Source organism: Stegostoma tigrinum, chromosome 3 (genome assembly GCF_030684315.1).
Source record: "Stegostoma tigrinum isolate sSteTig4 chromosome 3, sSteTig4.hap1, whole genome shotgun sequence".
In the NCBI taxonomy this organism is placed as follows: Eukaryota; Metazoa; Chordata; class Chondrichthyes; order Orectolobiformes; family Stegostomatidae; genus Stegostoma; species Stegostoma tigrinum.
Window position 1 is genome coordinate 89,696,007 of NC_081356.1, and position 25,219 is coordinate 89,721,225.

At 44.0% G+C, this 25,219-nt stretch overlaps 1 protein-coding gene across 7 annotated transcripts in view; it reads left to right on the top strand.

The window, feature by feature from the left end:
- Positions 1 to 25,219, top strand: part of kiaa0825 (KIAA0825 ortholog) — a 398,499-nt gene that overhangs the window by 202,991 nt on the left and 170,289 nt on the right. The window lies entirely within an intron of this gene.

The window sequence follows — 25,219 nt, forward strand, 5'->3', positions numbered from 1 at the left end:
TCTGCCATTAGCCTCCAGGCCTGGCCTCAAAACAAGCAAGGCTTGTTTAGTTTGTTGTTTTCCTTTACCACAAGTTGTCCCAAAGTCTACCAATCACTTCCAGCTCATAATTCAAAGTTGATAAACAGTAGTAAAATAATGAAAATTCAGTGGGTGTTCTAATACTAGGTTTAGTGTGGACTAGCTGCACTTGCTGTGTGACAATGATGCAAATTTAGAACTAATAGGAAGGAAGATTCCCCACTCTTACACATGTTAAGTACAATGAAGAAGAACAAAGAACAAAGAAAATTACAGCACAGGAACAGGCCCATCGGCCTTCCATGCCTGTGCCAATGCAGGTTCTCTATCTAAACCTGTTGCCTACTTTCCAAGGATCTGTATCCCTCTGCTCCCTGCCCAGTCATGTATCTGTTTAGACGCTATCGTACCAGCCTCTACCACCGCCGCTGGCAACACATTCCAGGTACCCACCACCCTCTGCGTAAAGAACTTTCCATGCATATCTCCCTTAAACTTTTCCCCTCTCACTTTGAACTCATGAGCCCTAGTAATTGAGTCCCCCACTCTGGGGGAAAAAGCTTCTTGCTATCCACCCTGTCTATACCTCTCATGTTTTTGTAGACCTCAATCGGGTCCCCCCTCAATCTCCATCATTCTAATATAAATAATCCTAATCCACTCAACCTCTCTTCATAGCTAGCACCCTCCAGACCAGGCCACATCCTGGTGAACCTCCTCTGCACCCTCTCCAAAGCATCCACATCCTTTTGGTAATGTGGCAAATCAAACTGTACGCAGTATTCAAATGTGGTCTAACCAAAGTCTTATACAACTGTAACATGACCTGCCAACTCTTTACACAATACCCCGTCTGATGAATGAAAGCATGCCGTATGCCTTCTTGACCACTCTATTGACTTGCGTCACCACCTTCGGAGTACAATGGACCTGAACACCCAGATCTCTCTGTGCATGAATTTTCCCCAGGACTTTTCCATTTACCGTATAGTTTGCTCTTGAATTGGATCTTCGAAAATGCATTGCCTTGCATTTGCCTGGATTGAACTCTGTCTGCCATTTCTCCGCCCATCTGTCCAATCTGTCTATATTCTGCTGCATTCTCTGACAGTCCCCTTCACTATTTGCTACTGCACCAATCTTAGATAGGCCTGATGTTTTTCTCTATGCTCATGATCATTAGAGCACAAATTATTTTCCCTGTATTCTCCACTTCTCCCTTCCCTATGTGAGAGATTGAACAGGGTTAGCATGGATTTACAGAAAGGAAATCATGCCTGACAAATCCACTGGAATTCTGAAAGGATGTAAATCAATAATCGGGGGAGTCAGTGGATGCAGCCCAGCTAAACCCCAGAGGGCATTTGACAAACACCCACGACCGTGCTTAGCATGTAAAATTAAAGTACATGGGATTGGGTGCAGCGTACCAACGCAGACAGAGAATCAGCCTGCAGACAGACAACAAAGTAGAAATGAACAGGTAATTTTCTAAATGGCAGGCAGCGACCGGTCGGGTACCACAGGGATCAGTGCTTGGAACCCCAGGTATTCATGACATATATATTAATGATTTAGAGAGGGAACTAAATGTAATGCCTCTAAGTTTACAGACAAGACAGAGCTGGATGAGTGAGTACATGGGAGAAGGATACATAGATACTTCAGTATGATTTGGACGAGTTGAGTGAATGAGAACATACATGGCTGATGAAATACAAATGTAGATACGCGTGGTATTGAAAACAGGAAGTTGGATTTTCTGAATGCTGATAGATTAGGAAAGGAGGTGCCATGACCCCTGGGTATCCTTGTACACCAGTTGCTGAAAGTAAGCAAGCAGATGCAGCAGGCGGTGAAGAAGGCGAATTTATATGTTGGCCATTACAGAAGGAGGATTTGAATACAGGAGTAGGGATGTTTTGCTGCAATTGTACGTGGCCTTTGTGAGGTCACTCCTGGAGTATTGTGAGCAGTTCTGATCTCCTTAACTGAGGATGGATGCTCTAGCTATGGTGGGGTGCAACAAACTCACTTTACCAGACTCATTCCTGGGATGACAGGATTGATGTAAGAAGAAGGATTGGATTGACTAAGACAGTATTCAGTGGATTTGAGAAGAACGAGGGGATTATCTCACAGAAACCTATACAATTCCAGCAGGACTACACAGGGTATTAACAGGAGGATTTCACTGAAGCCTGGGGAATCACAGTGGAAGGATACGGGGTGGATCATTTAGGACAAAGAGTGTCACAGAGAAGAAAAATCAAAACCTTAAAAAGGGAGATTGAGTGACAGAATAAGGAAGAGAGCTAGAATGAATGAAGTACTGTACACAAAGCAAGTGAAAGAGAACCACTTCTCTTAGGTAAAGAATCAAGAGCCGCTGAGAAACCAGTTCAAGTTTCAGTCTTGCATGTGTGGTTATAATCTGTGCTGGAAATTAAACCTTTGCTACAAACACTGAAAAAAATTTAGTTCAGTTCAGTTTCAGATCATTGGTAACCCCCCCCAAGATGTTGTTAGTGGGGGATAAAATTAATGGTCACAGTCAGCTGCGATTTCCCCATCGCCTGCATTAGCGGCTCACTTTGGACTCTGAAAAGACTAAGATAACAAAGTGTGGGGCTGGATGAACACAGCAGGCCAAGCAGCATCTTAGGAGCACAAAAGCTGATGTTTCGGGCCAAGATCCCTTCATCAGAAAAGAGGGATGGGGAGAGGATTCTGAAATAAATAGGGAGAGAGGGGGAGGCAGACCGAAGGTGGAGAGGAGACAGACAAATTAAAGGGGCGGGGATGAAGCCTGTAGAGTATAGTTGGGGAGGTAGGGAGGGGATAGGTCAGTCCGGGGAGGATGGGCAGGTCAAGGGGGCAGGATGAGGTTAGTAGTTAGGAAATGCAGGTGCGGCTTGAGGTGGGAGGAGGGGATAGGTGAGAGGAAGAACAGGTTAGGGAGGCGGGGTGAGCGGGGCTGGTTTTGGATGCAGTGGGTGGAGAGGAGATTTTGAAGCTTGTGAATTCCCAATTGATACCATTGGGCTTCAGGGTTCCCAAGTGGAATATGAGTTGCTGTTCCTGCCACCTTCGGGTGGCATCATTGTGGCACTGCAGGAGGCCCAGGATGTACATGTTGTCTAAGGAATGCGAGGGGGAGTTGAAATGGTTTGCGACTGGGAGGTGCAGTTGTTTGTTGCGAACCGAGCATAGGTGTTCTGCAAAGTGGTCCCCAAGCCTCCGCTTGTTTTCCACAATGTAGAGGAAGCCACAACGGGTACAGATTTGCAATATACCACATTGGCAGATGTGCAGGTGAACATCTGCTTGATATGGAAAGTCATCTTGGGGCCTGGGATGTGGGTGAGGGAGGAGGTGTAGGGGCAAGTGTAGCACTTCCTGCGGTTACAGGGGAAAGTGCCGGGTGTGGTGGGATTGGAGGGGAACGTGGAGTGGACAAGGAGTCCCAGACAGAGTGGTCTTTCCGGAAGGCAGACAAAGTTGGGGATGGAAAAATGTATTTGGTGGGGTCAGATTGTAGATGGCGGAAGTGTCGGAGGATGATGTGTTGTATCCAGAGGTTTTTGGGGTGGTATGTGAGGACGAGGGGGATTCTCTTTTGGCGGTTATTGCGGGTGTGAAGGATGATTTACGGGAAAGGCGGGAGACACAGTGAAGGGCGTTCTCAACCACTGTGGAGAGGAAGTTGTGGTTCTTGATGAATGAGGACATCTGGGATGTTCGGGAGTGGAATACTTCGTCCTGGGAGCAGATGCAGCAGAGACGAAGGAATATTGGGAATAGGGGATGGAATTTTTACAGGAAGGTGGGTGCGAGGAGTTGTATTCCAGGTAGCTGTGGGAGTCCCATCCAGCTCCACACTTTGTTATCTCAGATTCTCCAGCATCTGCAGTTCCCATTATAGGACATAAGACATAGAACAATACAGCGCAGAACAGGCCCTTCGGCCCTCGATGTTGCGCCGATCTGTGAACTAAACTAAGCCCATCCCCCTACACTATCCCATCACCATCCATATGCTTATCCAAGGACAGTTTAAATGCCCCTAATGTGGCTGAGTTAAGTACATTGGCAGGCAGGGCGTTCCACGCCCTTACCACTCTGGGTAAAGAACCTGCCTCTGACATCTGTCTTAAATCTATCACCCCTCAATTTCTAGCTATGCCCCCTTGTACAAGCCAGTGTCATCATCCTCGGAAAAAGACTCTCACTGTCCACCCTATCTGATCCTCTGATCATTTTGTATGTCTCTATTAAATCCCCTCTTAGCCTTCTTCTCTCCAATGAGAACAGACCCAAGTTCCTCAGCCTTTCCTCATAAGACCTTTGCTCCAGACCAAGACTAAGGTAGTTTTACAGCTTTTACAGCTAAAGAGAGACACTCAGACACAGCTGATTGGAAAAGGTGAACATATATTTACAAAACCGGAGAACTATTTACAACGAAGGGGCAGATTTTCTGCTGGCCAGACAGCCGTTAATCCAGTGTAGTTTGGAATTGTGCTCGGGATCTTGCAGAATCCCCATTGTAGCAAGGAACTGCCTAGGAGATTGAGCTTTCCTCAGGGCAATCCCTCTGTGCTTGGAATAGTCTAAGAGTCTCCATAAAAGTTGAAGACTTGATGGAACTGATTTAAGCTAATTAAAATAGTTACTCAGGAAATGTCACTAAATATTAACTTTTAAATATGTAATCTAATTCCTGAGTAAAACTGACCCCATACGTACCTCATTGGCCACAACGACACCACCCCCAGAATCTGACACCCCACGTATCGACTCCCCTACCCCCTCCCCCGGACTTGCTGCCCTATCATCCCGGGACTCAATGGTCCCCTGACCTTGGGCCTAAAATCCTTCCTGTGACTGGACAGTTCTGCAGAGAACCTGTTATTTCCCCTCCACCAGACCCAACTCCTGAACCCATCCAGAATTGCACCGTCATCTAATCTGACCACCTCTTAGTCTCATCCCAACCACTGGACCCAACCCAAATTCCTACTGCCTGACCCAACCACAAACTGCCCTCTCCATGCCAGACTGGATTTGACACCAACCTAGTCTGAATGTTTACTTGCTCCCATTGTACCTTGGCACCCTACCCAGCAGGCACCTTACCCCCATCCAAGTTGGCATTCCACTTAACTGCCTGTTCCGAAGAAGGGACACTGGATCCAAAACATTAATTCTTGTTTCTCTCCACAGATGCTGCTCAGGTTTTCCAACACTTTTTCCATTTTTGTTTCTAATTTTTGGTTTTTCTGAGGAAGGGTCACTGGACCCGAAATGTTAACTCTGATTTTCTCTTCACCGATGCTGTCAGACCTGTCAAGCTTTTCCAGCGACTTCTATCTTTTGCTTTTTTGTTTAGTCTCTAACAGCAGCAACACTTATGTTATATATTTACCTTTTGACAGCAGCTGTCAAAGCAATAGTCAATACCTTAAATTTCAAAATATAGCATCAAAACTGGCATAGTTTGCCTTTCTTTGACAGTTCAATACTGTGAAAGAACTGTCAGAATGGAAGTGTGCCTCTGTATTCCTGAGAGAGACCTGAGTGGAATCCTCTCAAATTGCAGAGCTCCCTTCATTCATTAAAAAAAACACCCAGAGTGGCAGTCTGTGAGAGTTTGCCTCTCCCTGGAAAGTGGGGCCTGATGCTTCGCCCATGCCACCAGTGTGCCCCCTGAAGGACAACTTTGTTCTCACACTCCTACAGCATCTCGGTGCAACCCTGGTGTTTACAACTGGCATAGAGAGCGTCTCCCCCATAGTGCAGCCTATTTGTCTCAGGCGCATTCATGTCGAAGGCACAAACATGCTGATTTTGTCATTGCCAGAGCTAAGTCCAGCCTTCTTCCTTTGAATTCTGCAGGGCTAAGGGTGGTGGCAGAGTTACGGTCAAATAGCTCCTTCAGTTGGGTGCCTACTGGCACTGCCTGGGTGCCTTGTGATGAAGGGGTACCTAGAGTGAAGCCACGGTCCCTCTTCACCTTATCCCCTTCCTGTTAGTGCTATGGCCAGTTGGCTAGGGTGATGGAGTACAGGTTTGTGTGTGTGCGTATCTAGCAGATCCTATAATTGCCGGACCTGCTTCGCTACGGCAGTCAGCAGTTTGCCCAGGGATACAGGCTGAGGCATCATGATGCAGATTGCATTGGTGCAGACCAAAAGCCCTTGTGTCAGTTTGGCCAGTGTTTTTAACAAACTTGCTAGCTATTCCTTTGTCTGCTTGTGCACAATCATACAGTCCCTGATTGTCAACGTTTTAGGGCCCCATTCCTGCCTGGGCAAATGTAAAGACCATATCTCTTTATTTTCTATTTCTGATTGTGGCCTGAAATGATAAAGGGAATGGTTTAAAAGCCAAGGATTGTTAAAGGATTGCTGCACTTCTTAAAAGCAAGTTTCCTGACACAGTGTCACTGCTTTTTACACAGCAGTTGATTCAAGCGTTGGACAGACCTTGGTTATAGATGATCTGGAGCAAGGGGCCTGCATATGAGTGGAGATTTGGCCAGCAATAAATAGCTAATCAGTTTGTGGACTCGACCAGTTATTGATGCAAAGGCCTCCTGCCTGTCAAGAGCTATGTGATTGACCCCTAGGTATCTGAACAGCTTGGGGTTTGGTGGGGGCACGGGAGGGGACGGGGGGAGAGAGGGAGATATAGTGAGAGAGAGAAATTGAATCTGCACAAGTGTGTTTCTGCCCTGCAGTAGGAAGCATCTCAAGCCTGAAGTTAACCAATTATTTCCCCTCGACAGTTACTGTAAATTGTGACTTCTAATTAATAAGTCGTGAGTATTTTTTAAAGTATGAATCTATCACCATATGCTTCATGCAAACAAGTGTAAATATCTGGAGAAGAAAGATCGAAAAACAATGCTAAGTAGAAGTAATAAAGTGCGAAGCTGGATGAACACAGCAGGCCAAGCAGCATCTCAGGACCACAAAAGCTGACGTTTCGGGCCTAGACCCTTCTTCAGCTCTCTGATGAAGGGTCTAGGCCTGAAATGTCAGCTTTTGTGCTCCTGAGATGTTGCTTGGCCTGCTGTGTTCATCCAGCTTCACACTTTATTATCTTGGATTCTCCAGCATCTGCAGTTCCCATTATTGCTAAGCAGAGGTGCCTTGTTTCCTATCGTCCTTGGAGCACTAGCTGGGATGTTTCTTCCTAGATTTATCTGTGAATACATGACAGTGATGTGCTCACCCAGCAGGTGCTCCCAATCCTAATCTACACAAAATATGTATTAACGTGTCAATAGCTGAACTGATAAGGGGTGTGGGACACAGCCTTACTAGAGCTTTCTCTGAAGCATCCATACATTCAACCTCATACATGGGGTGGAAATTTCTCAGGCAGATCTCTTGACCTTCGTCACTATGGACATTCCACTTGTAACTGTAAGGCATAAAAAAAAGAGAAGGCTGTAACCAAGATGTCGAAGCTATGCATTTTAAGATGAAATGCGCTCTGGGGCCTATAAACAACTAGTACAGTAATGGACAATGCTTCTTATTTGATAACCAAAACATGAATTATTCAGGACTTTAACTGTCCCAGTCATCTTGTAGAATTGTAGAGTCATACAACATACTAACAGACCCTTTGGCCCACCATGCTTACTACTGACTAACAAACAACAAACTACATTAACCCCATTTACCTATGCTCGGTCCACAGTCTGCTATGCCCAGGCATTTTAAGTACTCATCCAGCTGCTTCTTAAATATTGCAAGAGTATCTACTGCTGCCCTTTCAGGGAGCATGTTCCATATATCTATAGCCCTCTGGGTGAAAAAATGTTTCTAATATTGTCTGTAAACCACATACTCCTCACCTTAAACCTGTGCCCTCTGGTCTTAAACACATTTGCCAAGGGGAGGGGATTCTCACAGTTTACTCTGTCTACACCTCTCTTAACTTTGTGCACCCCAGTCAGATCCCTCTCAGCGTCCTCTGTTTCAAGCAAAGCAAACCCACCCTACTCTGTCTCTCCTTCTAAGTGAAACTTTTCAACCCAGGCAGCATCCTGGCAAATCCCTTCTGCCCCCTTTCCAGTGCAATTACGTCCTTCCAATAGTATGGCAACCAGAACAGCACACAGTATTCTATTTGTGGCCTAACCAACGTTTTATAAAGTTGCAATAAGACTTCCTTACTACTGTATTCTAAATTTATGCTAACAAAGACAAACAACTTAATGACTTTTTCACCAATCTGTTGTGCCGGCACTTTTATAGATCTCTGAACTTGTATACTAAAATCCCTTTGTTCCTCACTACTCCTCAGGGACCTACCATTCATTGTGTATATGTTCCTTTTATCACACCTCCCAAAAAGCATCCCTTTGCATTTATTGGAATTAAATGCCATCTGTCGTTATTCCTCCCAATTTACCAGATTATCAATGTCTCATTGTAGCATGAGACCATTCTCCTCAATATCAACAACACCACCAATTTTTATTATCTACATACTTACTAATCTACATTCTCATCAAAGTCATTAATGTAATGTAAATAACAAACAGCAAGGGTCCCAGAACTGAACCCTGTGGTACCCTGTCAGTCACAGGCTTCCAGTCATAAAAACAACCCTCCACCATCATTCTTTGCCTCCCATTTGTAGGCTAATTTTGGATCCAGTTTGCCAACTTCCTTTGGATCCCATATGTTCTTATCTTTTTGACCAGCCTTCCATGTGGGACCTTGTCAAAGGCCTATCTGAAATCCATGTAAACCACATCAACTGCACTGTCCTCATCAATATATTTAGTCTCCTTTCAAAACTTTCAACTAAATTAGTCAAACAAGTTTTCCCTTCACCGCATGTCTGCTCCTGTATCTCCCTTTGACTGTTGGAAGGCCTGTGGTATCATCTGAGCAAGGTAATTGCCCATTTTTTGTTTCTCAGCTCTATTCATCGTCTTATTTGAAGACCCTTCAATGAGCCCTCCCTCATTACTGCAGCGATGCTTTCATTTATCAAGAATACAGCGCGCTACCTCTCTCACTTCCCAACCACTACCCCCCACTCTGCAACTCAGCATTCTGACTGAACCAATCTGTCTGTCTCAGCCTTGAATATAGTTAACAACCCACCCTTGACAGCCCTCTGTAGTAAAAAATTCTACAGATTCACTACCCTCTGAAAGAAGAAATTTATCCTCATCCCTGTCTTAAATGTACGACTCCTTATTCAGTAATTTATCCCTTTGATCCTTGACTATCCAACAATAAGAAACAGCCTCTCCACCCTACCCTGTCCAATCCCCTAAGAATCTTGTATATTTTAATAAGTTTAACACTCATTCTTTCAAATTCCAATGACTAAAAGCCTAGCCTCCTCTCTCCTCATAAAACATCCTCATAAAATATCAGCTGAGTGAACCTTCTTAACTTAGATATCAGCTTAAAATTGTTTACAGTATTCCAGCTGTAGTCTAACTAGTGCCTTATATAGTTTTAGCAAAGCTAGCAGTTGCCTTAGGTTATGACCATGCCCTGAAATGGATTATTTCATTGGAGCCGACCTCCATATATTAGTGAATCATCCACATTGCCTCCAACTCTTGGAATATAACTCACTATCTTGTATCACCCAAGCTGTGTCACCTGAACAGCATCCACATATAGTTAGAAGGCTCGTACTTCCATTCAGCTTCACTTGCCAGTAACCATCCTTCACTCAAGGGTAATAAAGAACTTTGCTTTGGCAAGCTGTGGCAAAGTTCTTTCAATAGTCGATATGAACTAGTGAGATCTCGTCAAAGCTTTATTGAAATCCTTTAGATCAATGCATTCTCTCATTTTTACAGCTAAGAGTCCAACAGATTTATTTGCAATCACAGGCTTTCAGACCACTGTGCAATCATCAGGTGGGTTGTTGGATTGCTGCTTCCCCTGACGAAGGAGCAGCACTCTGAATGCTTGTGATTTCAAATAAACATGTTGGACTCTAACCTGGGTGTTGTATGATTTCTGGGAGATAGAAAGGACTGCAGATGCTGGTGTGATTTCTGACCTTGTCCTCCTCAATCCGACATTGGCACCTCCATGTCATTGCAGAGTGTTGAAGGAGGTGGCTAGAAAATAATGGAGAAATTATTGGTTCTCTTTCAAGATTTTATGTATTCTGGAAAGGTTCCTGCAGACTGGAAGGGTATAATTACCACCCCACTGTTTAAGAAGGGATAAGGAAGGAGAAGGAAAACCTACAGATTTGTTTGCCTAACATCACTAGCAAGGGAAATATTAGAATCTGTTACAAATGATGTGATAACTGGCCATTTAAAAAAGAATGGCAAAATTGGACAGAGTCAACATGTCTTTATGGAAGGGAATTCATGTTTGTTAAATGTATAAGATGTTTTTTGAAGATATCTTTTGAAGCACTGATAAAGGCGAACCTGGACTTTCAGAAAGCTTTTGATAGTTTCCCACACAAGAGATTAGTAACTGAAATTTGAAATTATGGGACTAGGGAAAATATACTAGCATGTATTGAGAATTAGTTAACAGATATAAAGCAGAGAGTAGGAGTAAACTGATCATTCTCAGGATGGAAATGTTACTTGTGCAATACAGTAAGGATCAGTGCTAGGTTCACCGCTGTTCACAATCTGTATGAATGGAAATCAATTATAATATTTCCAGATTTGCTGATGACAACAAACTGGGTGTGAACATATATGACTGTAAGACAGAGGAGTGGAAGTAAGGCCATTCGGCCCATCGAGTTCACTCCACCATTTAAATCATGGCTGATGGGCATTTCAACTCTACTTCCCTGCACACTCTCCCCGTAGCCATTGACTCCTTGTGAGATCAAGAATCTATCGATCTCTGCCTTGAAGATATTTAACATCCCGACCTCCGCTGCGCTCCATGATAATGAATTCCACAGGCCCACCATATATTCTGAGGAGGTGAGGTTATGAGGAGGCTTCAAGATGACTTGGCCAGGTTAAGTTAATGAGCTACAACATGGCAAATAGAATATTAATATGAGTAAGTATGAAGTTATTCACTTTGGTAGGAAACATGGAATTTTTAAATTTCTTATATAGTCAGAGATTGGGAATTACACATAAGTCACTAAAATTTAGAATGCAGGTGCAGCAAGCAGTTAGGAAGAAAATAGTATGTTTGCCTTCATTGTAAGGAGATTGGATACAGTAGTAAAGATGTTTGCTACAGTTGTGTTGAGGTTTCAAACCTCACCTGGAACATTGTGTACAGTTTTTGTGCCCTGTTTGAAGGAAGAATATATTTGCCACATATGGGAGTATAATGGAGATTCATCAGATGAATCCTTCAGATGTTGCAATTGTTTTATGAGGCATATTTCAGATCTTAATTCTTCCTATTTCATTGAGTTCTCAGCTTTTCCTGACCGTTTGGGATAAATATTCGTACATTATGTAGTCTAAACCCTATCTTCAAAGGCTTTGTTTTCATGTCGCCACCTTGAGCAACTTCACACAGGTCTGTAAAGCAGTAGTGTCTATCGACACTTCAAACTTACTTGATGCTATCATTCTATATTTATCATTCGAACAGTTGCAAACCATTTATACCCTTTTGATCTGATTAGGCCAACCTGTTATATGGTATAAAATGATTTATTAGCAACATGAGTCAACACAGTGTGGACCTGGAGAAACACAACAGGTCAGGAAGCATCAGAGGAGTAGGAAAGTCGCATTTCAAGCTGGGACACTTCATGATCCTTTGAAGGCCATGCTCACATTGTAACACAAGAGAATACTCATTGGCAAACAGCAATTCCCATCTCACTGTTTCTATTATCTGGTCCAGCAGCATCTGGAGAGAAAACAGAATTAATGTTTCAGGTCCAGTGTGGTTTCAATGTGGTCTCCTCTACACTGGGGAGATGAAGCGCTGACTGTGTGACTGCTTTGTAGAACACCTAAGTTCTATCCATAAAATGACACTGAGCTTCTAGTTTCCTGCAGTTTCAAAACACCACCATGTTCCTTGACCAATATCTCTTACTACAGTGCTTTAGTGAAGCTCAGCACATGTTGGAAGAACAATACTTCATTTTCTGCTTGGGATCCCTGCAACATTTGGGACTCAGTATCCTGTTCAATAATCTTAGAGCCTAAGCACCTTCTCCCATGTCCTTACCCCAACCCCCCACATGCCAGACCTTGTCATCACATGGACTGCTACCACAAACAATTCTTTATCAACCACTAACAGGTCATATTAATTACTTATTTTCCCAGGCTGGCCTTTGTCCATTCATTTGTCTGCCCAACTGTTTCTCTGTCTCTCTCTGGGCTCCATCTCCATCTATCATTTACTTCTTCCTCACCCATTCTCTAGCATACATACCGATTTTTATTTTCCTAGCTACAATCAATTCTTAAGAAGAGTCACTGAACTTGAAATATTAACTCTGCCTTCTCTCTACTGATTTTGGCAGTCCTGAGTTTTTCTAATTTTATTACGTCAAAGGTATTGATGTATTTGCCTGAATCAGCAAATTTGGCGTTCATTCCCTCATGAAACTGCTGTATCAGATTTATAGCTTGGTCAGACAATTAAATATGGTGAAGACATTGCATAATACATCCCTGTTTACTGTGTCATAAGCCTTTGTCAAATCAACAAAGACGCAGTCAAGTCCAGTCTGGCGTTCGTGGCATTTCTTCATAATTGGTCAGAGGGTGAAGATCGTGTTGCACCTAACTTTTGCTTTTACTGAAACCATTTTGATTTTCTGGTAGTATGCGTTCTGCTACATGACTTACCAGTCTGTTGAAGAGAATCTTTTGTATATCTTAACAGACTAAACAACAAGACTCCTAAGTTGTAAATAACCATTTTGTTTCCCGTTGATGCTGCACATAGTGCATTTTTCTCCTGTGGCAGTTCCTTCATTTCATCATTGTTTCATCAAAGCAATTTTGGTGCTTTCTTTTATATTCACTTGCAGGAATTGGACATCACTGGCTGGTCAGCATTTATTGCCTTGCTAGTTGTCTTTGAGAAGGTGGTGTTGAGCTGCCTTCCTGAGCCACTGAAGTCCCCATGTCCTGTAGGTAGATCCACAATGACCTGAAGGAGTATTCACTGTTCACAATATTGTCATGAACCGATGCGTCTGTGGCAAGCAGATTGGTGAGATAAGTTCAGTTTTTTTTCCTTTTTGTTCCCTTGGCACCTGCTACTGTCACAGCCTCACAACCATGTCCTTTAGGACTGACCAGTTTGATCAGTAGTGGTGCTAATGAGCACCCTTAGTGGTGGACGTTGAAGCCCAGAGTACATTCTATTTCTGTGCTTCCTCCAAATGATATTCAGTGTGGAGAGGGACTGATTTCATCTGCTAGAGGAGTGGTCGTGGAATGTGGGGAAGAGAGTGGGTGATATGTGGAAATCGGAAGAATATTTCTTTACCCATATTTGACCTGATGCTATGACACTTCGTGACATCCTGAGTCGATGTTGAAGACACCCAGGGCCACACACTCCCAACTGTATACCATTGTGCTACCACCTTTGCTGTGGTTGTCCTGCCAGTGGGACTGGGCGAACCCAGGGATCGTGATCATGGTTGCTGGGACATATTCATATTCACAATGTAATACCTGATATGCAATGTCCTATACTATGTTCTTAAGCTATGGCAACATGTTGTGCCACTAGTCTGTGAGACAGCTTTCCCAATTAGTGCCCGAGGCCCCAATATTACTTGCAGGGTTGACAGAGTTATGTTTGCTGTTTTCGTTTTCTATATCCAAGACCAAATACTGTGTTTTGTACGAGCGTACTTGAATGTAAGTTTACTAGTGTGTAAAGGGATTAAGAATAATAGCTAAATAAAAATCCAGCTCTCATTCGGGAATAATTTCCTATACCTCTCAGCCTTTTTAAATGGTCATGAGGGACTTTAAATGAATGAAGGGGAGAGTTTAAACTAAGCAAACACCAGAAAAATTATTTACATTTTTATGCATCATTTATTTTTTCTATATTTAATAAGCGTAACAGCAATATGCATTTATTTAGTACCTTCAAAATAGTGAGACACCCACAAAGAGCTTTACAGGAACATTACCGAACAAAGTTTTACATGGACTCATGTAAGGTTAGGGATACTAGGGTAGGGTGAAAAACTTCATTGAAGAGAGAGATTCAAAGACGATTCACATAGGAAGAGGGAGAACTTGAGAGGTATGGAGAAATAAATTTAGGGTCTGGACACCTGAAGGCATGGCTCCAAATGCGGAGTGGTCAAAGTTGAGAATTTACAAGAGGCCAGACATAAAGGAATGCAGAAATATCAGAAGTTTGCGGGGCTGGAAGAGGTTACAGAGATAGGGAGGGGACAAGTCACAAAGAGTCTCAAAATCACTGACAAACAAGGAATGATGACTGAATGTGGCTTCATTTATAAACCTGCAAATATTTATACGCATACGCCCGGGTATTATTATCATCTTGTATTTTTGTGAGACTTGGTTAATTATACAATTACCAATGTGATTTAAAATATTATGTGCGCAACTTGTTTGTTCACCTGTACAGTGGCAGATTACCCTGAGACCTGTATTCAATTATGTCAGTTTTTTTAAATAATTCCGTGTATTTTTGAATAGGAGAAAAATTTCTGGATTTGCCCATTTTCTGGATTTCTGTCCTTCTATCATAGATCTGTGAACAGTTACTCTACAGCTGAGTGCTTTTGCACAAAGTGAAAGTAATATTGGAGAATTTCATTTTTAGAGGGAATATTCCAATGGAACTTAACATGGCTGCTACTGGATCATTTTCTTATCATGGTCACCTTGGTAATTGAAGATGGACACTGTTTGACAGATTTGTAGCAAACTATCTACATTTATCTTGTCATTGGTATATCACATTCAAAACTATATCATTGCAGTAGATTTCCAGATAAATATCTGCAATATATTGCTTAGCTGATACTATAAATGATTTGAGAAGTCTTTGTTTTATTAATGAATATAAAATCCAACGTAGAGTTCATGCTTTTTAAATCAATAATTTACACATGTTCACTAAGCAACATTTGAATTTTTTTGTTATTAAAATATGAAAGCTTTAAGGTCTTATGAACTCCGGAGCTAGGTTAATCTACGAGTTAATAAAATACATAACCTATACTTTTTCAGGGAGGAAGTCACACACAACTCCATCTTAATTTTAATTGAAAGTAAATTTTATTAATCCCTTGAGAATGGTGAATATTTTTCTACTAATGTATCTCTTTCTCCTTTCACTTGATTTGTGCCTTATATTGAGGTGTGATTCCACCAACTCCAGTGACCCCATGGTACTTGTTCAAGACACCATTCTGCATGAATGGGCTGAGGCAGAAGATGTAACAGGCTTTTAATTCCCCTCTACTGGGATTCATTGAATCAGTCTGCCAGGATCTGAAATAGAAGCTGCTGGAACAGCTCAGCAGGTCTGGCAGCAACTGTGAAGAAAAATCAGAGTTAACATTTAAAATCCAGTGACCCTTCCTCAGAACTGTCTGCCAGGATGCTTTGCTGATATTTCCTCCCCAGGGAGTGAGAATGCTGAGGGTGAATAAAAAAATTGCCTGTTTAATAGCAAAGTGACAACAAACAGAGATTGTGCTTGTCTTTCTATAACACAGGGTGAGGTAAAAAGTCTGATACTGAATGAAACCAGGTATAAGCAGCAATAATAGCTTTTAATTTCTACTTTAGCAGATCACGGGATCGGGGGTAGTCGGGGTGAGGAGGGGTGGGTGATGTCGGATCTAACTGGAGGCAGAAGGTTGGCCAGGGTGGGCCTGTTGTCAGGTCCAGAGCTGAGTCCAGCAGCAGGGGTTAAAAGGGGTCATTTAAAAAGCTTACCTCAATCAGCAACACCTCGGAGCAGAGGTTTCTGGGAAGGGAGTGACTTTTTTTTCATCCCTCTGCTATATAACTGATAGTTGTGTAAACCCGAGACCCTACCCTTGTAGGGCCTCCCACCCATCCACCTCCTCTAACCTTATACCCCAGGGACAAATCAAGGTAAGCTTCTCTTTTTCTTTTACCTTCTGTTTAGGGGATTAGCAGGGATGGCAGTGCAGGTTGAGGAATGTTCCTCCTGCATGATGTATGAGGTGAGGGACAGCATTAGTGTCCCATCCAAATACGTCTGCAGGAAGTGCACCCAACTCTTGCTCCTCCTAGACCGCGTTGGGGAACGGGAGCGGGAGCTGGATGAACTTCGGATCATTCGGGACGCAGAGTCAGTGATAGAGAAGAGTTTCAGGGAAGTAGTTACTCCTAAGTGTGAAGAAAGCTGGGTAACTGTTAGAAGGGGGAAGAAGCAGTCAGTGCAGGGATCCCCTGTGGTCGTTCCCCTGAAAAACAAGTATACCATTTTGGATACTGTTGGGGGGATGACTTACCAGGGGCATGCAGTAGGGTGCAGGTCTCTGGCACAGAGTCTGTCCCTCTTGCACAGAAGGGAAGGGGGCATAGGAAGAGAGTGATAGTCATTGGGGACTCAATAGTTAGAGGGACTGATAGAAGGTTTGCCGGGAATGAAAGAGACTCACGATTGGTGTGTTGCCTCCCAGGTGCCAGGGTCCGTGATGTCTCGGATCGTGTCTTTGGGGTCCTGAGGGGAGAGGGTGACCAACCCCAAGTCATGGTCCACATAGGCACCAACAACATAGGTAGAAAGAGGGATAGGGATGTCAGGCAGGATTTCAGGGAACTAGGGTGGAAGTTGAGAGCTAGAACAAACAGAGTGATCATCTCTCGTTTGTTACCCGTGCCACGTGATAGCGAGGCAAAGAACAGGGAGAGATTTCAGCTGAACACATGGCTGCAGGGATGGTGCAGGAGGGAGGGCTTCAGGTACAAGGACAATTGGAGCTCATTCTGGGGAAGGTGGGACCTCTACAAACAGGACGGTCTCCACTTGAACCAGAGGGGCACTAATATCCTGGGTGGGAAATTCGCTAGTGCTATTCGGGTGGATTTAAACTAGCTCAGAAGGGGGATGGGAAACTGAGGTGTAGTCCTAGTACACAGGAGGATGAGAGTAGGGAGGACATGGTCAGGACCTCACTGTCACAGGAGTGTGCTGGCAGACAGCAGGCTGGATTGAAGTGTGTCTACTTTAATGCCAGGAGTATCCGGAATAAGGTAGGTGAGCTTGCAGCTTGGATAGGTACCTGGGACTTGGATGTTGTGGCCATTTCGGAGACATGGATAGAGCAGGGTCAGGAATGGATGTTGCAGGTCCCAGGGTTTAGATCTTTCATTAAGATCAGGGAAGGTGGTAAAAGAGAGGGAGGTGTGGCTTTGTTGGTCAAGGACAGTATAACGGCGGCTGAAAGAACCTTTGATGAGGACTCGTCGACTGAGGTGGTATGGGCTGAGGTTGCCGAGGAAGGTTTGTCAACTGAGTCAGTATGGGTAGAAGTTAGGAACAGCAAGGGAGCAGCCACCTCACTGGGGGTTTTCTACAGATGCCCAAATAGCAGGAGGAAGATCGAAGAACTCATTGTCTGGCAGATTGTTAAAAAGTGCAAACGGAGCAGGGTTGTTGTTATGGGTGACTTCAACTTTCCCAATATAGATTGGAACCTCCTTAATGCAGATGGTTTGGATGGAGCCGTTTTTGTCAGGTGTGTCCAGGAGGGTTTCCTTACTCAGTATGTGGCCAGGCCGACAAGGGGGGAGGCCATTTTGGATTTGGTGCTTGGCAATGAGCCAGGACAGGTGTCAGATCTTATGGTGGGAGAACACTTTGGCGACAGTGACCACAACAGCCTCACATTTACCATAGCCATCGAAAGGGAAAGGAGCAGTTACCAGGGGAAGATATTTAACTGGGGTAAAGGAAACTATGACACTATCAGACAGGAGTTGGGAAGTACAGATAGGGAGCAGTTGTTCCACAGAAAGGGCATAGCAAACATGTGGAGGCTGTTTAAGGAGCAGTTCTTGCGAGTGATGTATAAATTTGTTCCTCTGAGACAGGCAAGAAGGGGTAAGATTAAGGAGCCTTGGATGACGGGTACAGAGGTGCTTCTTGTCAAAAAGAAAAAGGCAACGTACGTAAAGTGGAGGAAGCAAGGGTCTAGCACAGCTTTAGAGGATTACAGGCTTGTTCGGAAGGACCTCAAAAGTGGACTGAGGAGGGCCAGGAGGGGGCACGAGAAAGGCTTGGCAGGAAGGATTAGGGAGAACCCGAAGGCATTTTACTCATACGTGAGGAATAAGAGAATGATCAGGGAGAAGGTAGGACCGATCAGGGATAGCGTAGGGAACTTGTGCGTGGAGTCTGAGCAGATAGGGGAAGCCCTAAATGAGTTTTTTGCTTCGGTTTTCACGAAGGAAAGGGACCTTGTTGTGAATGAGAACTTTGAGGAGCAGGGAAACAGACTTGAACAGATCAAGATTGAGGAAGTTGATGTGCTGGAAATTTTGGCAAACATTAAGATTGATAAGTCCCCAGGGCCAGACCAGATTTATCTTTGGTTGCTCCGGGAAGTGAGAAAGGAGGTTGCTAAGCCGCTGGCGAAGTTCTTTGCTTCCTCACTCTCCACGGGAGTCGTACCGGCAGATTGGAGGGAGGCAAATGTTGTTCCTCTTTTCAAGAAAGGGAATAGGGAAATCCCTGGAAATTACAGACCAGTCAGGCTTACGTCTGTAGTCAGCAAGGTTTTGGAAAGAATTCTGAGGGATAGGATTTATGACTATTTGGAAAAACATAGCGTGATTAAAGGGAGTCAGCATGGCTTTGTGAGGGGCAGGCCATGCCTTACAAATCTTATTCAGTTCTTTGAGGAAGTCACTGGGCAGGTTGATGAGGGTCGAGCAGTGGATGTGGTGTACATGGACTTCAGCAAGGCATTTGATAAGGTTCTCCACGGCAGGCTCATTCAAATAGTCATGAGGTATGAGATGCAGGGTGATTTGGCTGTCTGGATTCAGAATTGGAGATGATGGGAACTGCAGATGCTGGAGAATTCCAAGATAATAAAATGTGAGGCTGGATGAACACAGCCGGCCAAGCAGCATCTCAGGAGCACAAAAGCTGACGTTTCGGGCCCAGACCCTTCATCAGAGAGGGGGATGGGGAGAGGGAACTGGAATAAATAGGGAGAGAGGGGGAGGCGGACCGAAGATGGAGAGTAAAGAAGATAGGTGGAGAGAGTGTAGGTGGGGAGGTAGGGAGGGGATAGGTCAGTCCCCGGTTGAAGAAGTAGGCATGGAGGCGAAGACGGCGGAAAAACTGCTCTATGCCCAACCGTGAGGAAGGTGATGTGGCTGTGGTACCTGGTTTGCTTCAGGACATGGTCGAGCAGTTTCAAGGCCGAAGAGATTACAAGAGAGTACTCTTGTAATCTCTTCGGCCTTGAAACTGCTCGACCATGTCCTGAAGCAAACCAGGTACCACAGCCACATCACCTTCCTCACGGTTGGACATAGAGCAGTTTTTTCCGCCGTCTTCGCCTCCATGCCTACTTCTTCAACCGGGGACTGACCTATCCCCTCCCTACCTCCCCACCTATACTCTCTCCACCTATCTTCTTTACTCTCCATCTTCGGTCCGCCTCCCCCTCTCTCCCTATTTATTCCAGTTCCCTCTCCCCATCCCCCTCTCTGATGAAGGGTCTGGGCCCGAAACGTCAGCTTTTGTGCTCCTGAGATGCTGCTTGGCCTGCTGTGCTCATCCAGCCTCACATTTTATTATCTTGGATTCAGAATTGGTTGGCTGACAGGAGGCAGAGAGTCGTTGTAGATGGTGAGTATTCAGCCTGGAGGTCAGTGCTGAGTGGTGTCTCACAGGGCTCTGTTCTTGGGCCTCTGCTCATTGTAGTTTTTATAAATGACTTGGATGAGGAGGTTGAGGGCTGGGTTAGTACGTTTGCTGATGACGCAAAGGCTGGAGGTGCCGTTGATAGTATTGAGGGCTATTGCAGGCTTCAGCAAGACATTGACAGAATGCAGAGCTGGGCTGAGAAATGGCAGATGGAGTTCAACCTGGATAAATGCGAAGTGATGCATTTTGGAAGGTCAAACTTAAATGCTGAATATAGGATTAAAGGCAGGATTCTTGGCAGTGTGGAGGGACAGTGGGATCTCGGTGTTCAAGTGCGTAACTCCCTCAAAGTTGCCACCCAGGTGGATAAGGTTGTTAAGAAAGCATATGGTGTTTTGGCTTTCATTAACAGGGGGATTGAGTTTAAGAGCCACGAGGTTATGCTGCAGCTCTACAACACCCTGGTGACACCACACTTTGAATATTGTGTCCAGTTCTGGTTGCCCTATCATAGGAAAGATGTGGAGGCTTTGGAGAGGGTGCAAAGGAGATTTACCAGGATCCTGCCTGAACTGGAGGGCTTGTCTTACGTGGAGAGGTTGACTGAGCTTGGACTTTTCTCTCTGGAGAGAAGGAGGAAGACAGGTGACCTGATCGAGGTGTACAAGGTAATGAGAGGCATGGATAGAGTCAATAGCCAGAGACTTTTCCCCAGGGCAGGATTGACTGCCACGAGGGGTCATAGTTTTAAGGTGTTAGGAGGAAGGTATAGAGGAGACGTCGGAGGGAGGTTCTTCACCCAGTGGAATAGTTTGCCAGTGGTAGTCGTGGAAGCGGAGTCATTAGTGACTTTTAAGTGTCTGCTGGACATGCACATGAACAGCAGTGAATTGAGGGGAATGTAGGTTAGGTTATTTTATTTTTGGATTAGGATTATTCCATGGCACAACATCGTGGGCTGAAGGGCCTGTACGGTGCTGTACTTTTCTGTGCTCTATGTTCTATGAAGAGGAGCAGTTGAGTGCGAAGTAAGTTGGGGCTTTATTTGAATATTTATTCAGGAGTTAGACTAAGTATTGGCTACTTTTTCCTGAGTGACTGTTTACCTAACTCTAACCGAACTCCCCAACTTCTCCAATTTAAAAAGGATGCTTTTGGAGGGTTTCAAAAGTAGGGGCATTGCACAATGGAATTTCCCAGGCAGTTGCCTTGGAATCTACTATGATGGAGATTCTGCAGCAACTTCATGTGCAATTTCCATCCACATTGCAAAAATGATTAACTGGTTGTAAATTTAGGCCATGATTTCATTTTTTGTATTATTCTGCCTGTAGAGTGGATTGGAATTACATTTGAGTGTAATCACTTCCCATATTGGAACATGCCATCTATGTCACAAAATCATCAAAAGCCCTGTATGTTTCTTTTCTGTCCCATCTAGATTTACTATGATGGCTCAAATTTGATGCATGCTCCTTTATTTTATTCAAAGTAACTGCACTAGATTATAGAAGCAGAAACCCTCTAACTTACTTTTTCCTCAAGAATGTTAATTTCCATCTGAAATTAGTTATTTCACAGCTCATTTGGCATTGATTAGATCTGTAAAGGATACTGTTCAGTCTCGTAGGTAAGAATTTTGAGCACTTTAACACAGTGAGGCATAAGTTATTGTAAGCAGAAGACTTGCTTGGTGAAGTGCATGCTTGCAAATGGTGGCTACCTGTTTTAATTAGCCATATCATGGAATGCCTCAAATTTATTTAATCACTTTAGGAAAGCAAATATTCACATGGAAATCTTGCAACAAGAGAATCTATACTACAGGAAACTACAATGGGATCATTGTTTGCTTAAACTTGACTAGGTTTTATAAGGAGAGGCACAGTGGCTCAGTGTTTGGTGCTGCTGCTTTACAGCACCAGGGGCCTGGGTTCAGTTATGCCCAGAGTCGACTGCCTATATTGTGTTTGCGCATCCTTTCTATGTCTGTTTGGGTTTCCTCCTGATGCTCTGCTTTTCTCCCACAATTAAAAAGATTTGCAGGTAAGGTGGATTGGCCAGGCTAAATTGCCCATAGTGTCCAAGGATGTGTACGTTTGGAGGATTAGTCATGGGAAGTGCACTGTTGCAGAGATTTGGGCTGGGGGATGCGTGGTGTTGGGCTGGCCTTGGGAGAGTCGGTGTGGAATCGATGGGCAAAATGGCCTGCTTCCGCCCTGCAGGGATTCTATGATAAGATCATTGACCAGGCTTTTCCCATTTGATATTAAATAGTGGGTACAAATAAATTTAATGGCATAATTTCTGCCTTGGATTAGATCGAGTTATCTTGTGCAATTTTACAATTCTCCCCTCATTATTAATGCAACTAATATGGTGGCCTCACTACTCAGCTGATCGTGCGGTCATAGACTCAGAGTTATAGAGCGTGGAAGCAGACCACTCCGTCGAACTCGTGTCAGCTAGATTCCCTAAAATTATCTAGTTCCATTTTCCAGCATTTGGCCCATATCCATCTTAACCCTTCCTATTCATGTACCCACCCAGATGCCTTTTGAATGTCTCATTTGTACCCACCTCTACCACATGCTCTGGCAACTTGTTCCATACACTCACCATCTTCTGCATGAAAAAGTTGCCCCTAGCATCCCTTTCAAATTTCTCCCCTTACACTTTAAACCTATGCCCTTTAGTTTTGGACTCTCCTGTCCTTGGACAAAGATCTTGTCTATTCACCCTACCCAAGCCCCTCATGATTTTATAAACCCTCTGTAAGGTCACCTGTCAGCCTCTGACAGTCCAGGGAAATAAACTCCAGTCAATTCAGTCTCTCCCAAGGGCCTAAACCCTCCAATCCCAGCAGCATCCTTGTAAACCTTTCTTAGCCCTTTCAAATTTAACAACATCTTTCCTACAGCAGGGAAATCAGAATAGAATGTAAAATTCTAGACGTGGCCTAACCAATGACCTGTACAGCCACGACATGACTTTTCAACACCTGTATTCAGTGCAATGACCAATGAGGGCAAGCATGCCAAATGGCTTCTCCACCATTCGGTCTACCTTCAAGGAACTATGCATCTGCACCCTAAGGTCTCTTTATCTGGCAACATGCCAGAAGCCCCTACTATTAACTGTACAAGTCTTGCCCTGATTTGTCTTACTAAATTGCAATACCTTACATTTATCTAAAATAGATCCCGTCTGCAACCCCTCAGCCCATAGGCCCATCTGATCAAGGTCCCTTTGTAGTCTGCAACAACCTTCTTTACTGTGCACTACACCACCAACTTTGAAGGCATCTGCCAACTTACTAATCATACTTCCTTTATTCACATGTAATCCTTGCGGCACAGTGCTGGTCAGAGGCTTCCACCTCAAAACTAACCTTCCACCACCAACCTGTCTCCAACCTTGAAGCCAATTTTGTATTCAATTAGCTAGCTCTCCCTGGATTCCATATGATCTAACCTTGCTAACCAGCCTGCCATGCAGAACCTTGTCACATGCCTTGCAGAAGCCCATATAGACAATGTCTTCAATCTGCCTTCATCAATCTTTTTTGTCACTTCTTCAAAAAAACTGAATCAAGTTAGTGAGATATGATTTCTCTCACACGAAGCCATGTTGACTGTCCCTAATCAGTCCTTGCCTTTCCAAATGCAAGTAAATCCTTTCCTTCAGAATGCCCTCCAACAAATTGCCCACAACTGATTCAGGCTCACTGCTCTATAGCTCCCTGGATTTTTCTTACCACCTTTCATAAATAATGCTAGAACATTAGCTAACCTGCAGTTTGATGAATGAGCTGAAAGTTCCCATTGCTGCTGGGACCAGACTGCTTCCAAGGCTCTCGTGCTAAATATATGACCATCTGGACGGCACTTCAAAGTAAGAAGAGGAAAGTTTACGGGAGATATGCATGGAAAGTTCTTTACGCAGAGGGTGGTGGGTGCCTGGAACGTGTTGCCACCGTAGGTGGTAGACGCAGACAATATAGTGTCTTTTAGGATGTTTCTGGACAGGTACATGGATGGGCAGGGAGCAAAGGGATACAGACCGTTAGAAAATAGATGACAGAGGATCTTGATCGGCGCAGGCTTGGAGGGCCGAAGGGCCTGTTCCTGTGCTGTAATTTTCTTTGTTCTTTGCTTCCAGCCAGGAGCTATCTCTCATTGGCGTTGTCTTCATTTTGAAGATGCTCACCAAAATGTTGTATAGCACAATCACCGTGCTAAATGGGATAGACTTCGACCAGCTGTGCACGTTCAATAGTGGGCAGCCCTGAGATGCTGTAGACCAACAGCAGCAGCAGACTTGTATTCAAACACAATCTGCAACTTCATGTACTGGCAAGATGGCAGTACTGACATTTGAATAGAAATGAATTGTTTCGGACTATATTCACTGGAGTTTCAAAGAATGAGGAGAGATCATCAAGAAAGCTACAATAGATTAACAGAACTAGTCAGTGTAAATGCAAAAATGATCTTCCCAATCAGCAGGGAGTCCAGAACCATGGGTCACAGTCTAAGGATACAGAGCAGGCCATTTAGAAATAAGATGAGGTGAAGTTTCTTCACCCAGGGAGTGCTTAGCCTATGGAATTCTCTGCCATAGAAAGTGGTTGCAAACAAAACATTGTATCTTGAAGGAACAGATAAAGTTCTGAGGCGAAAGGGATCAAAGGGTGTAGGAGAAAAAGCAGGAAGAGTGTATTGTGTTGGTTGATCAGCCATTATCACAATGAATGTCAGACCAAGTTAAATGGTCTGAATGGTCTACTGCTGTTTTTTTTTCAATAACATATTTCCTTACTTAATAATTCTTGAGAGTAAACTGATGGGATGATAATTGGATGAGTTGGATTTCCTGCATTTTGTTTCTATTTCTCCACTTTACATTATTTTCAAGCTAAGAGGTCAACTCTGATTCAATGAGGAGTGCCGGAGGACATGCCAGGAGAAGCATGCGGCATACCCGGTGAGCTACAAAACAGAACTTCTTGATGTCAAACAGCACAAGCAGTAGTGATAGACAGAGCTACATGATTCCACAACCAACAGATCAGATCTAAGCTCTGAATCCTATCACATTCTTTCATGAATAGTGGTGGATAATTAAACAACTCATTGGATGAGAGGCTCCACACACATCCCTATTTTCCATGATGGGAGAGCCCAGCACTTCAGTGCAAAAGATAAAGCTGATAAAGCCACACACACTGAATGGTTGATCTATCTTGGCCTCCACTGGAGGTTGCCAGCATCAGAAATGCCAGTCTTCATTCATTCAATACACTTCATGAGATTCCAAGAAATAATTGAAGAGTTTGGATACTGTAGTGCTGTAGAACCTGC